Source organism: Oncorhynchus nerka, linkage group LG28 (genome assembly GCF_034236695.1).
Source record: "Oncorhynchus nerka isolate Pitt River linkage group LG28, Oner_Uvic_2.0, whole genome shotgun sequence".
Classification (NCBI taxonomy): Eukaryota; Metazoa; Chordata; class Actinopteri; order Salmoniformes; family Salmonidae; genus Oncorhynchus; species Oncorhynchus nerka.
In genome coordinates, this window is record NC_088423.1 from 53,649,510 (window position 1) to 53,660,018 (window position 10,509).

Genomic DNA, 10,509 nt, shown 5'->3' on the forward strand with positions numbered 1-10,509 from the left:
TTATCTTAATAACCACGCTCACCAACACAGGATAAACTTTATCCCTCATGCTGGCCCTGACCAAACCGGTAAGTTGCCCCTAACTATAGAGGGCTTGCAGTTGCGTCACAAATCACTTAGCAACCGCACCAGGCGCCATGTTGGAAGACCAAAGTCCGTCTGTTGGAAGACCTCAAACCGTCCACTTAGCTGGCTGTGTTTTGCGACCACGGAAATTTCAGGAAGATTGCCCATTATTTAGTTTTTCTAAGGACCCAGAAAATGGAGGCAGTGAGAGAAACTGTCAGTAAATATATTTAGAAAATTATCAAAAATGATGTATTATTAGTTGACTAGTTTGCTATAGAAACTTAGTGTACAGGCTAACTAAAACTCAACTAACTCAAACTCAACTATTTAGCTAACTTTAGATACTGTATTGCTTACAAAATAGCAATTAAATATCACCAGCTTGCTAACTTCATTTTTGATGTATTTATCTTTGTAACTCAAAATGCATTTGTGGCTAGGTAGGTAGCTAGCTAACAGCCATGATTGACTGTGAAAGAATTAGCTAGCAGTTCCAGCTGTCAGGGAAGGTGTAGTAGGCTACTCTGGATGGGGCAGGTACCTTTTGTGGGAGGACATTATGAAAAGATTATTATTAGTTCCAGTTCCTAGCAATACAAACGTAGGACAGAGGGATATAGCAACAAAATATTCAGTGCTGTCTATTTTGAGTATAATGCAACATGTTTCTTTTGTGATGTATTCTGTCCTCAGATACAGAGAGACGTAAAACCCTATCTGCAGATGAAGAGGTCTCAACGAACGACTCAAGAAACTAAAGGTACATCATTGTATATCATAGATTATGTGTACCTATATTAGCACATTTTGTGAACAAAAATAAAGGTCTAAAGTCACACACAATGTATGAAACTTTTACAACTGGAGCAGGCCAACATTGATGGGTGTGCAGGCTTCTGTTCCAGCCCAGCTCTAACACACCTAATTTAATATATCAAACCTAATTAGTTAATAATCCAGTGTGCTATTGCTGAACAGAAGTCTGCTCACCCAGTAGATCAGGGATCAGTGGAGCGAGGTTGGACACCTCTGGAATTGCCACTTTTTTTATAATAAGATATCTAACTTTTACATACATGAGTTAGCTTACTTGTACACTTTGAAAATGTATGAAATAGTGTTTCATCTTTGATGTTCAGTCTTTAAACTTGTTTTAATTGTTAACTGAACTATTATTCAAGATGAACAAGGGTCGATGTTGATTAATCACAGATCACAATCCTGCAATAAAGAGGGAATGTTTCTAATTTGTCTTTTTCTGTGTTATATTCTCAAATGAACATTACATTTTTGTTCAGTCATAAGCTCTTCAATTAGTTTTGAATTGAGTTTATTTTGGATAAGAGACATATACAACAATTTACAATGTGGACCCAGAGGATATCACTTGAAAGTATTCATCAAAATGCTTGTTTCCAAAGTGGTCCTCAATGGTAAAAATAATAAGACATATAATGATGACAAAATTGCAAACAACCATAAATACATTAATTTATATTGACATCCTAAAAAGTGGCACTATTCACTGCACTTTTCCCTAACCTTAAAAATCAACCATATCAATTTCACATTAAAACAATCTATTCATTTCACATCATATCGATCAAGTGGCAGTGGAGTGGTTTCTCTTACATAAACAACCTTGTCCAAATTTTAACCTTTGACTGCTTTTTAAAGCTATTTCTACTTTTTCTTTGCTTGATATCCAGGGGTCTGTTTACTCTTTACTCAGGGATCTAGACACCAATGCACTACAATACTTTGCACTGAATTTGACATTTTTAAATAAAATAAGTTGTAGTTCAAAAACATTTGTTTCCATCTTTTCTTCTATTTGATTTTATGACCATTTCCTCTTCCTAGAGTTATAATGCTAATATTAGAATTTTACATGAACAATGATGCTTTATTATCTGCATATGTAAATATTTTTTTTTAACATTTAGTTGATTTACAGATACTACAGGCCCACACTTTATATGGTTTTGTACTGTGGTTTGTGATAGTGTACTATTTAAAAACATGTAGGACTACATACACTGAGTGCACAATCCCCTCAGAACAGCCTCATTTCGTCTGGGCATGGACTCTACAAGCTGCCCTAAGCGTTCCACAAGGATGCCGGCCCGTGTTGTGTCAAGTTGGCTGGACGTCCTTTGGGTGGTGGACCATTGTTGATACACATGGGAAACGGTTGAGCATGAAAAAATTGCAACAGAGAAATATTTTTGTCATAAATGCCTGACTTTGAAAATTTGAATTCATGCAATGAATATCTGTAAAATTTGGTTTACTCCTTGCTGATCTTTCCAGCAGCAGTTTCTGTAGTGTAGTGGTTATCACATTTGCTTCACACGTGAAAGGTCCCCAGTTCGAAACTGGCCGGAAACAGTGATAATTTATTTATGGAATAATTCATGTGTTTGTAAAAGACAATTATTTTTCATAAATGCCTTACTTTGGAAATGTGACTTTATGCAATGAATATCTGTAATATATGGTTTACTCCTTGATGAAAATTACAAGCAGCAGTTTCTCTAGTGTTGTGGTTTGCACGTTCACTTAAAATGCTAAAGGTCCCTGGTTCGAAACTGGGCAGAAACAACGGTAATTGACACATGCAAAAGTTTTCATATTTGTAATAGAGAAATATTTTTCATAAATGACACATTTTTGGGAAATTTGACTTTATGCAATGAATATCTGTCAAATTTGTTTTACTCATTGATGACAATTCAAGCAGCAGTTTCTGTAGTGTCGTGGTTTGCACTGTCACTTAAAATGCTAACTGTCCCTTGTTCGAAACTGGGCAGAAACAATGGTAATTGACACATGCAAAAGTTATTGTATTTGTAATAGAGAAATATTTTTCAGAAATGCCTTATTTGACTTTATGCAATGAATATCTGTAATATATGGTTTACTCCTTGATGACAATTCAAGCAGCAGTTTCTGTAGTGTTGTGGTTTGCACGTTCACTTAAAATGCTAAAGGTCCCTGGTTCAAAACTGGGCAGAAACAAAGGTAATTGACACATGCAAAAGTTATCGTATTTGTAATAGAGAAATATCTTTCATAAATGCCTTATTTTCGAAATTTGACTTTATGCAATGAATATCTGTAAAATTTGGTTTACTCCTTGATGACAATTCAAGCAGCTGTTTTAGTAGGGTAGTGGTTATCATGTTCGCTTAACAGGCAAAAGGTCCCCGGTTTCAAGCTGGGTGGAAACAGCGCTCATTGACACAAGCAATAATTATTATATTTGCAACAGAGAAATATTTTTGTCATAAATGCCTGACTTTGAAAATGTGAATTTATGCAATGAATATCTGTAAAATTTGGTTTACTCATTGATGACAATTCAAGCAGCAGTTTCTGTAGTGTCGTGGTTTGCACTGTCACTTTAACTTGTTGATGCACCCCATCCCGGTAGCGGGATAATTGTCATCAGCAACGCTGAATAGCATAGCGACACAGTCAAATAATATTAATATTACTACAAAATATTCCTGAAATTACAAGTGCAAAACACAGCTCAGCCTTTTGTTAATCCACCTGTCGTCACAGATTTTGAAATGATGCTTTACAGCGAAAGCAATCCAAGCTTTTGTGTATGTTTATCGATCGCATGACAAAGCATTATGAACATAGCATCAAAGTAGCTTGGTCACGAAAAGCAATCAAATTAATCGCTTAACTTTGATTTTCGGATGTTTTCAGTCACGATACCCTCAGTTACACAACAAATGTTCCATAAAGATTATTTTTAGATTCAAAATACCTCGTTTGTTGCGTTATGTTCAGAAATCCACAGGAAAGAGCGGTCATGACAAATAGTTTCCAAAATGTCCCCAGAAACATGTCCAACGTTTTTTATAATCAATGATCAGGTTGTTTTTAAAATATATAATCAATAATATCAACCGCAAATGTCTTTCACAGTAGGAGAGGGAAAAGCAATACCTATCCAAATTCTGTTGCGTGAGCAAAACTCATGTGACCACTTGACGCGCTGTTATCGTTCTGGCTCATTTTTCAAAATAGAAGCCACTTCCTGTTTTGATTTTCCTCAGGGTTTCGCCTGCAATATCAGTTCTGTTATACTCAGACAATATTTTGACAGTTTTGGAAACTTTAGTGTTTTCTATCCAATAATAATATGCATATATTAGCAACAGACTGGGGAGCTGGCCGGCAAAAAAGATCAAGGACAACCACCCGAGCCACTGCCTGTTCACCCCGCTATCATCCAAAAGGCAAGGTCAGTACAGGGGCATCAAAGCTGGAACAGAGAGACTGAAAACAGCTTCTCTCACTCAAGGCCATCAGACTGTTGAACAGCCATCACGAGCATGGAGGCTGCTGCCTACAGGCATATAATAGGAATCATTGGCCACCAGAATTGAAAACCAGTCACTTTTTTTCCATTACTCATCTCATATGTACAGCTTTCGCCAAAAGTTGAGAATGACGCACATTTTCACCAAGTCTCATGCCTCAGTTTGTATGATGGCAATTTGCATATACTCCCAGAATGTTATGAAGAGTGATCAGTTGAATTGCAAAGTCCATCAAGCACCAGGACCGTCTCCTAAAGTTGATTCAGCTGCGAGATCGGGGCACCACCAGTACAAAGTTTGCTCAGGAATGGCAGCAGGCAGGTGGGAGTGCATCTGCACACAGTGTATCCTAGTCTGTTCTGACGTCGGTCTTCCATATGTATATAGTATATAGTTAATTAATGCGTACTGAGTGTGTGTACACAGACGTTGTGGATTTGTTCAATATTACTGCGCTGTCGGAGCTAGAAGCACAAGCATTTCACTACACCCGCAATATCCTCTGCTAAGCACATTTGTGACCAATAGTTTATTTGCAATTACATGGATAGTGATTACAGGGCAATAAAGAGCTGGGTAACAGGCAGTTAGCAAGTGTAGTAGGCTACTAATGACCATCAGCAGCATCATAGCTTGGATAGCCTAATTACCATTTGACAGCCTTTATGAACACCTGTGTGGAGGTAATACAGTACAGTAAAATCCCTTCCTCCAGTCCCCAGAAATGGATAGTTCAGATACATTGTTCAGCATGTAAAACCAACAAAGTAAATACATTTCTTCATTTATGTGTATAGCGAGAGGCATCTCCCTCAGTACAGTAAAGACAACTGTCAAAGTATTTGCAAAGTCTTCTCAACGTCTTCGATCTGCGAGGACCACTACAATGAGACAAACAAATATTAACATTCAGAACAAACTGTAAAGATTAAACATGTAGTGACCGAGTGTGTACCTGCATGGACATTTGATTGGAGCAGTGCCTGGAGGAGTCTCAGTGCCCGGAATCTTCTGTCCAGTACTGGTCACTCACCAACAGTAACCTACCAGAAATAGACATGTTGCATAAACAATACACATATTACCCTATCACATCGAATTTTGTGTGTGTATGTGCCACAGTGTTAACCTGTAGAGCCCGAACATTGCTTAGGGGTGTATTGTCCAGCGGCGTCACACGTTGGGATGTAAGCTCCAATTGGGCCATTTATCGCAGCATCTCTAGCACGCTCACAGGGAGTCTTGGGTTGTATCGTAGCATCTGGACACAGGTAACATGGATTGTAATGTGGACATAACATCTCAGGACAATATATGGACAGAATATACATGACTGGACATCCAAGAGCCCGGAATCTTGGGTTGCGTCCCATATGGGAACCAACTCCACCTGGTCAGAAGTAGTTTATACGGAATAGGGTTCCATTTCAGATGTAACCTAGGTACTTGCTAGCTAAATATTGAAATTCTCCTACTTGTTTAAAAGCCCTGTGCAGTCAATTCAGATTCTGTCTTTTTTATAACAGCTGATGAAACTAAGACTGAAAGTGGGGGTATCAGTGTTCTTTCCTGATAGTTGGTAAACAATCCAATCATACATCCAGTTGAATGATCAAACCATTCAGGCCAGCATCTAGACACAAATATACATCTCTGGAACTAGAGTGGCAGGTAGCCTAGCAGTTAGAGTTGGGCCAGTAACTGAATGGTTGCTAGTTTTTATCCCTGAGATGTCAAGTTGATCTGTCTGTGGCCTTGAGCAAAACGATCTTCTCTCAAATGTCACTAATGGCTGGCCTCTGAGGGTGTCCATGGGACAACTGGTTATGAAACAAAACATTAATACGTACGTGTGTGTGGAGCACAGATCAACACCCACTAATGTTTATTAAAATGTTGGTGAGTAAGTGTGAGGTACATCACTCTTACCTCCCAGAGCAAAAGCCATGCTGAAAAGCAAAATGATGGTCAATCTCGCCATGGTGATCGTCTCCTGAGAGAGAACGGAGAGATTAGTTGAGCATTTTAAAACACCTGGAATGGCTGTGGGTACGAGAGGAGCAGTTAAGGAAACCTTGTGTTAAGCACAAAACTTAAGCAATAATTTCTAAACCCAGTCCTGAGGACCCCTAGAACCGAGTATTGGCAACACGGCGCTACGATTCTTCCGCCAAAATACGGGTGTCATCAATCTATTGTATGTGGTTCAAGAGCCTGGCACACAGGAAAAAGTATCCTTCCCAAATGGCTCCTCATTCCTTTTGTCACGTTCGTCATAAAGATTGGAACAAGGCGCAGCGTGGTATGCATTCATTCTTATTTATTTAAAAGAATTAACACTGAACAAACTAACAAAATGAACTGAAACGTGACGCTATACAAAACGAGTGCTGACAGGCAACTACACATAGACAATATCCCACAAACACCAAAGGGAAAAGGATACCTAAATAGGATCCCCAATCAGAGACAACGATAAACAACTGGATCTGATTTGGAACCATATCAGGCCACCATAGACATACAAATCACCTAGAACTACATAAACCCTAGACAATACAAAAACTAGCGTACCCACCCTAGTCACGCCCTGACCTAACCAAAATATAAAGAAAACAGATATAAGGCGTGACATTATGTAGTGAACCACATTTGACGAAGGCCCACAGTGCACTCCATAGGGAAGGGGAAGCATCCTAGATCGAGTCAGAGACTACCCAGTTACTGCAAAGGTACTACATTTGACCAGGGCAACATAAAACAAAGGTGTCATTTGAGATGCAGATAGTCTATTAAATAATGACACACGCTCACGTGCTTCACTCTTCCAAGGGATTCAGTGGGTGTCACTCTGTTGTCTGTGAGTTATGGCCTACCTCTTCCACCTCTCCTTTTAAAAGGACCTGTCACAGCTGTGACTAGTTGCCTCATTAACCCAACGAGAGATCCAGATGTCGGGCATTAGCCAGTGGTGTAAAGTACTAAAGTAAAAATATTGAAAGTACTAATAAAGTTGTTTTATTGGGGGTGTCCTTACTATTTATATGTTTGACAACTTTCACTTAACTACATTCCCAAAGATTATATTTCATTTGAAATATAATTTAATTTTGATACTTCCGGATATTTGTTGAAACTTTCAGACCTTTTCTCAAGAAATATTTTACTGGGTGACTTTCACTTTTACTTGAGTCATTTTCTCTGAAGAAATCTTCACAGGCAGGGAAGAGAGTAATAGAGGAAGATGGGTCCAGTTTCGAGGGATCCTGAGAGGCTCCCGTGAGTATGACGAGGCCAATAGAGAGTGACAGGAATAAGATGTGTTTCAGCAAGGTTGGTTTCTTAGCATTCATAGCCATGGTTATCAACTGTACTGCAGAAATATAACATAAATCACAGAAAATAGATGTTGTGGTTGTAGCTGCAGAAAACTCCTTGGGTTATGACATTTTACTGCAAAAGAGTTACAAGGTGTGGTGAACGATAGTGTCTCGTTCTCCCAGGCTGCCGGCCTTCTGCAGGACAAAGCCCACGCTGTAGGACTCAGCCCTCGCACTAGGATTCAGTCCACCCAGTAGGACTCAGCCAACCTCATAGTATGATTATTCATGTAATGCTTTTGTTATGAAATTATATTTTTATTTTGAAAATGATCTTCCCCAAACTTGAAACTCATGCGCTGCATGTTCATGCCAGTTAGGCTCTACACCCATTGTAAAAATGTTATTTCATTTATATCCACTAGATGGCACTGTCCCTTTAAGAGATTCATGAATAAGGTGTGCAAGCAGTTATGGGATTTTGTGGAAGAGTAAGCAATTACACTGGAGAGCTACTGAAATCCATCGTGGGTCCAACGTTCCTTTGGATTGACATGGGGATGTTAGCTTCTTGCTAGCTGAATACCAGTGCTCTCAGAGACATGTTGTGGAGTTAATCATTACATTATTTAAAGCTGCTGTGTGGGTGACGATCTACTGTTCCATGTGTGGTTAGGGTGTCACGTGGGCAGTGTGTTTAAAGCAGAGACACTACTCAGATTGATTTTATGCACTTTAATACAGATTAATTTCACTTGATTGTGATTTGGACTGAATTTAACTTCATGGTGACTTCGTCTTGCAGTGATTTCCCTCCGACATTATCCAATTTTAACTGTAAGCTTCGACAGTATGAACAACCCCAAATCATTTTTGTGTCCTGTGCTGGGTTGACTTTCGCCAGTCTACACAAACCTTATCAAAACATATAGGCCTATGGGCTAGGCTACATGAGGTGTCGCACTATAATTTGAAAAGGTTGCCAAAAAAAAGGTCTGCATTGTTTCTTGCCTTCGACTGGGCATCATTCACAAGTGATGGGCTAATATTGTCACCCAACAGACTATTCTTGATTTCATCTTTTCTTAACATGTACTAAATAATATGTGAAATTTGTTTTGATTTAGAATGGACAATTATCATGCACCTGACTTGAAACAGGCAGGGGTAAAAAATGAATTTAATCTATGCACTTAAATAGCGAATGGAGGACGCTATTAATCGTGAATCACACTTACTCGTTAATTTTCATGACAGCCAGGTAGGCTGTACACCTGTTGTAAATATAAGCAATCTGCTTAATATTAGGAAAGTTGAGAAATACAGTACCAGTCAAAAGTTGACACATCTACTCATTCAAGGGTTTTTCTGCAGTTTACTATTTTCTACATTGTAGAATAAAAGAACAAATCAAAACTATGAAATAGCTCCTATGAAATCATATAGTAACCAACAAAAAAGTATTTAACAAATCAAAATATTTTTTATTTTTGAGATACCTCAATGTAGCCACCCGTTGCCTTGATGACAGGTTTGTACACTCTTGTCATTCTCTCAACCATCTTCACCTGGAATGCTTATCCAACATTCTTGAAGGAGCGCACACATATGCTGGGCACTTGTTGGCTGCTTTTCTTAGCTCTGCGGTTCAACTCATCCCAAACTATCTATATTGGGTGATTGTGGATCAATCACCGGATACTTTGGAATCAAAAAACTACTGCACGTAAGGCGCCAATGTAAACTGAGATTTTTGGATATAAATATGCACATTATCGAACAAAACATACATGTATTGTGTAATATGATGTCCTATGAGTGTCATCTGATGAAAATCATCAAAGGTTAGTGATTAATTTGATCTATATTTCTGCTTTTTGTGAATCCTATCTTTGGCTGGAAAAATGGCTGTGTTTTTTCGACTTGGCGGTGATCTAACAAACATATTTTGTGCTTTAGCTGTTAAGCATTTTTTAAATCGGACACGATGGGTAGATTAACAAGATGTTTATCTTTCATTTGCTGTATTGGACTTGTTAATGTGTGAAAGTTACATATTTCAAAAAAATATTTTTGAATTTCACGTGCTGCCATTTCAGCGGAATGTTGTCGAGGGGTTCCGCTAGCGCTAGAAAGGTTAAATGCTGAGCTACAGTCAATAAACAGCATTCTTAAATACAGTGGTAATTCCTTTAAAAGTTGCGGCACACCTTGCGTGCTGCCACAGAATTCTGTGGCATGTCATTTAATTCTCAGCCATTTTTTCTGTTACTGCTAGTTTGAGAAGCATTTGATAGTATTCCGTATTGGCATCAACAGATAATTTAAAACTTTTTTGTAACAACTTAGTATATGGGATTGAGTTGAAGAAATTTTATGAATATTATGGTGTTTCTATTCAGAGCTTCCGTTAGGATGGAATGGAGAATATGGCGCTGTACATTGTGATGGTCAGGAGTAGGCTACAGGATTGGAGGATTCTAAATAGTTTGCCTGCATTAGACAACTTTGTTCCAATATTTCTGTAAATCAGTGATATTTATTCCCAAAGTAAATTCCCAGAACATTAACCATGTGTGTTCACTTGTATTTGTACTGTTCTGTAGTTTCAACCCAATGATTCGTCTGACAAAGAACTTTCCGTCCAGCAGGCCCAGGCATGGATCAAAATTGGCAAGCCATTCAATAACGTCGTCTTCACAGATGAATCAACCGTGGCCCTTGAGCAATTTGCTCAAATATAAAAGGAAGAATATTCAGAAGATTAACGAAAGCAT

At 38.5% G+C, this 10,509-nt stretch overlaps 1 non-coding gene and 1 pseudogene across 1 annotated transcript; one reads left to right on the forward strand and one right to left on the reverse strand.

The window, feature by feature from the left end:
* The first annotated feature begins 2,387 nt into the window (after nucleotides 1–2,387).
* trnav-cac (transfer RNA valine (anticodon CAC)) lies at nucleotides 2,388–2,460 on the forward strand. The gene has a single exon. It is a non-coding gene; the product is annotated as a tRNA-Val (tRNA).
* On the reverse strand, nucleotides 2,420–7,260 carry LOC115112789 (equistatin-like; annotated as a pseudogene).
* Between the last annotated feature and the right edge of the window lie 3,249 nt (nucleotides 7,261–10,509).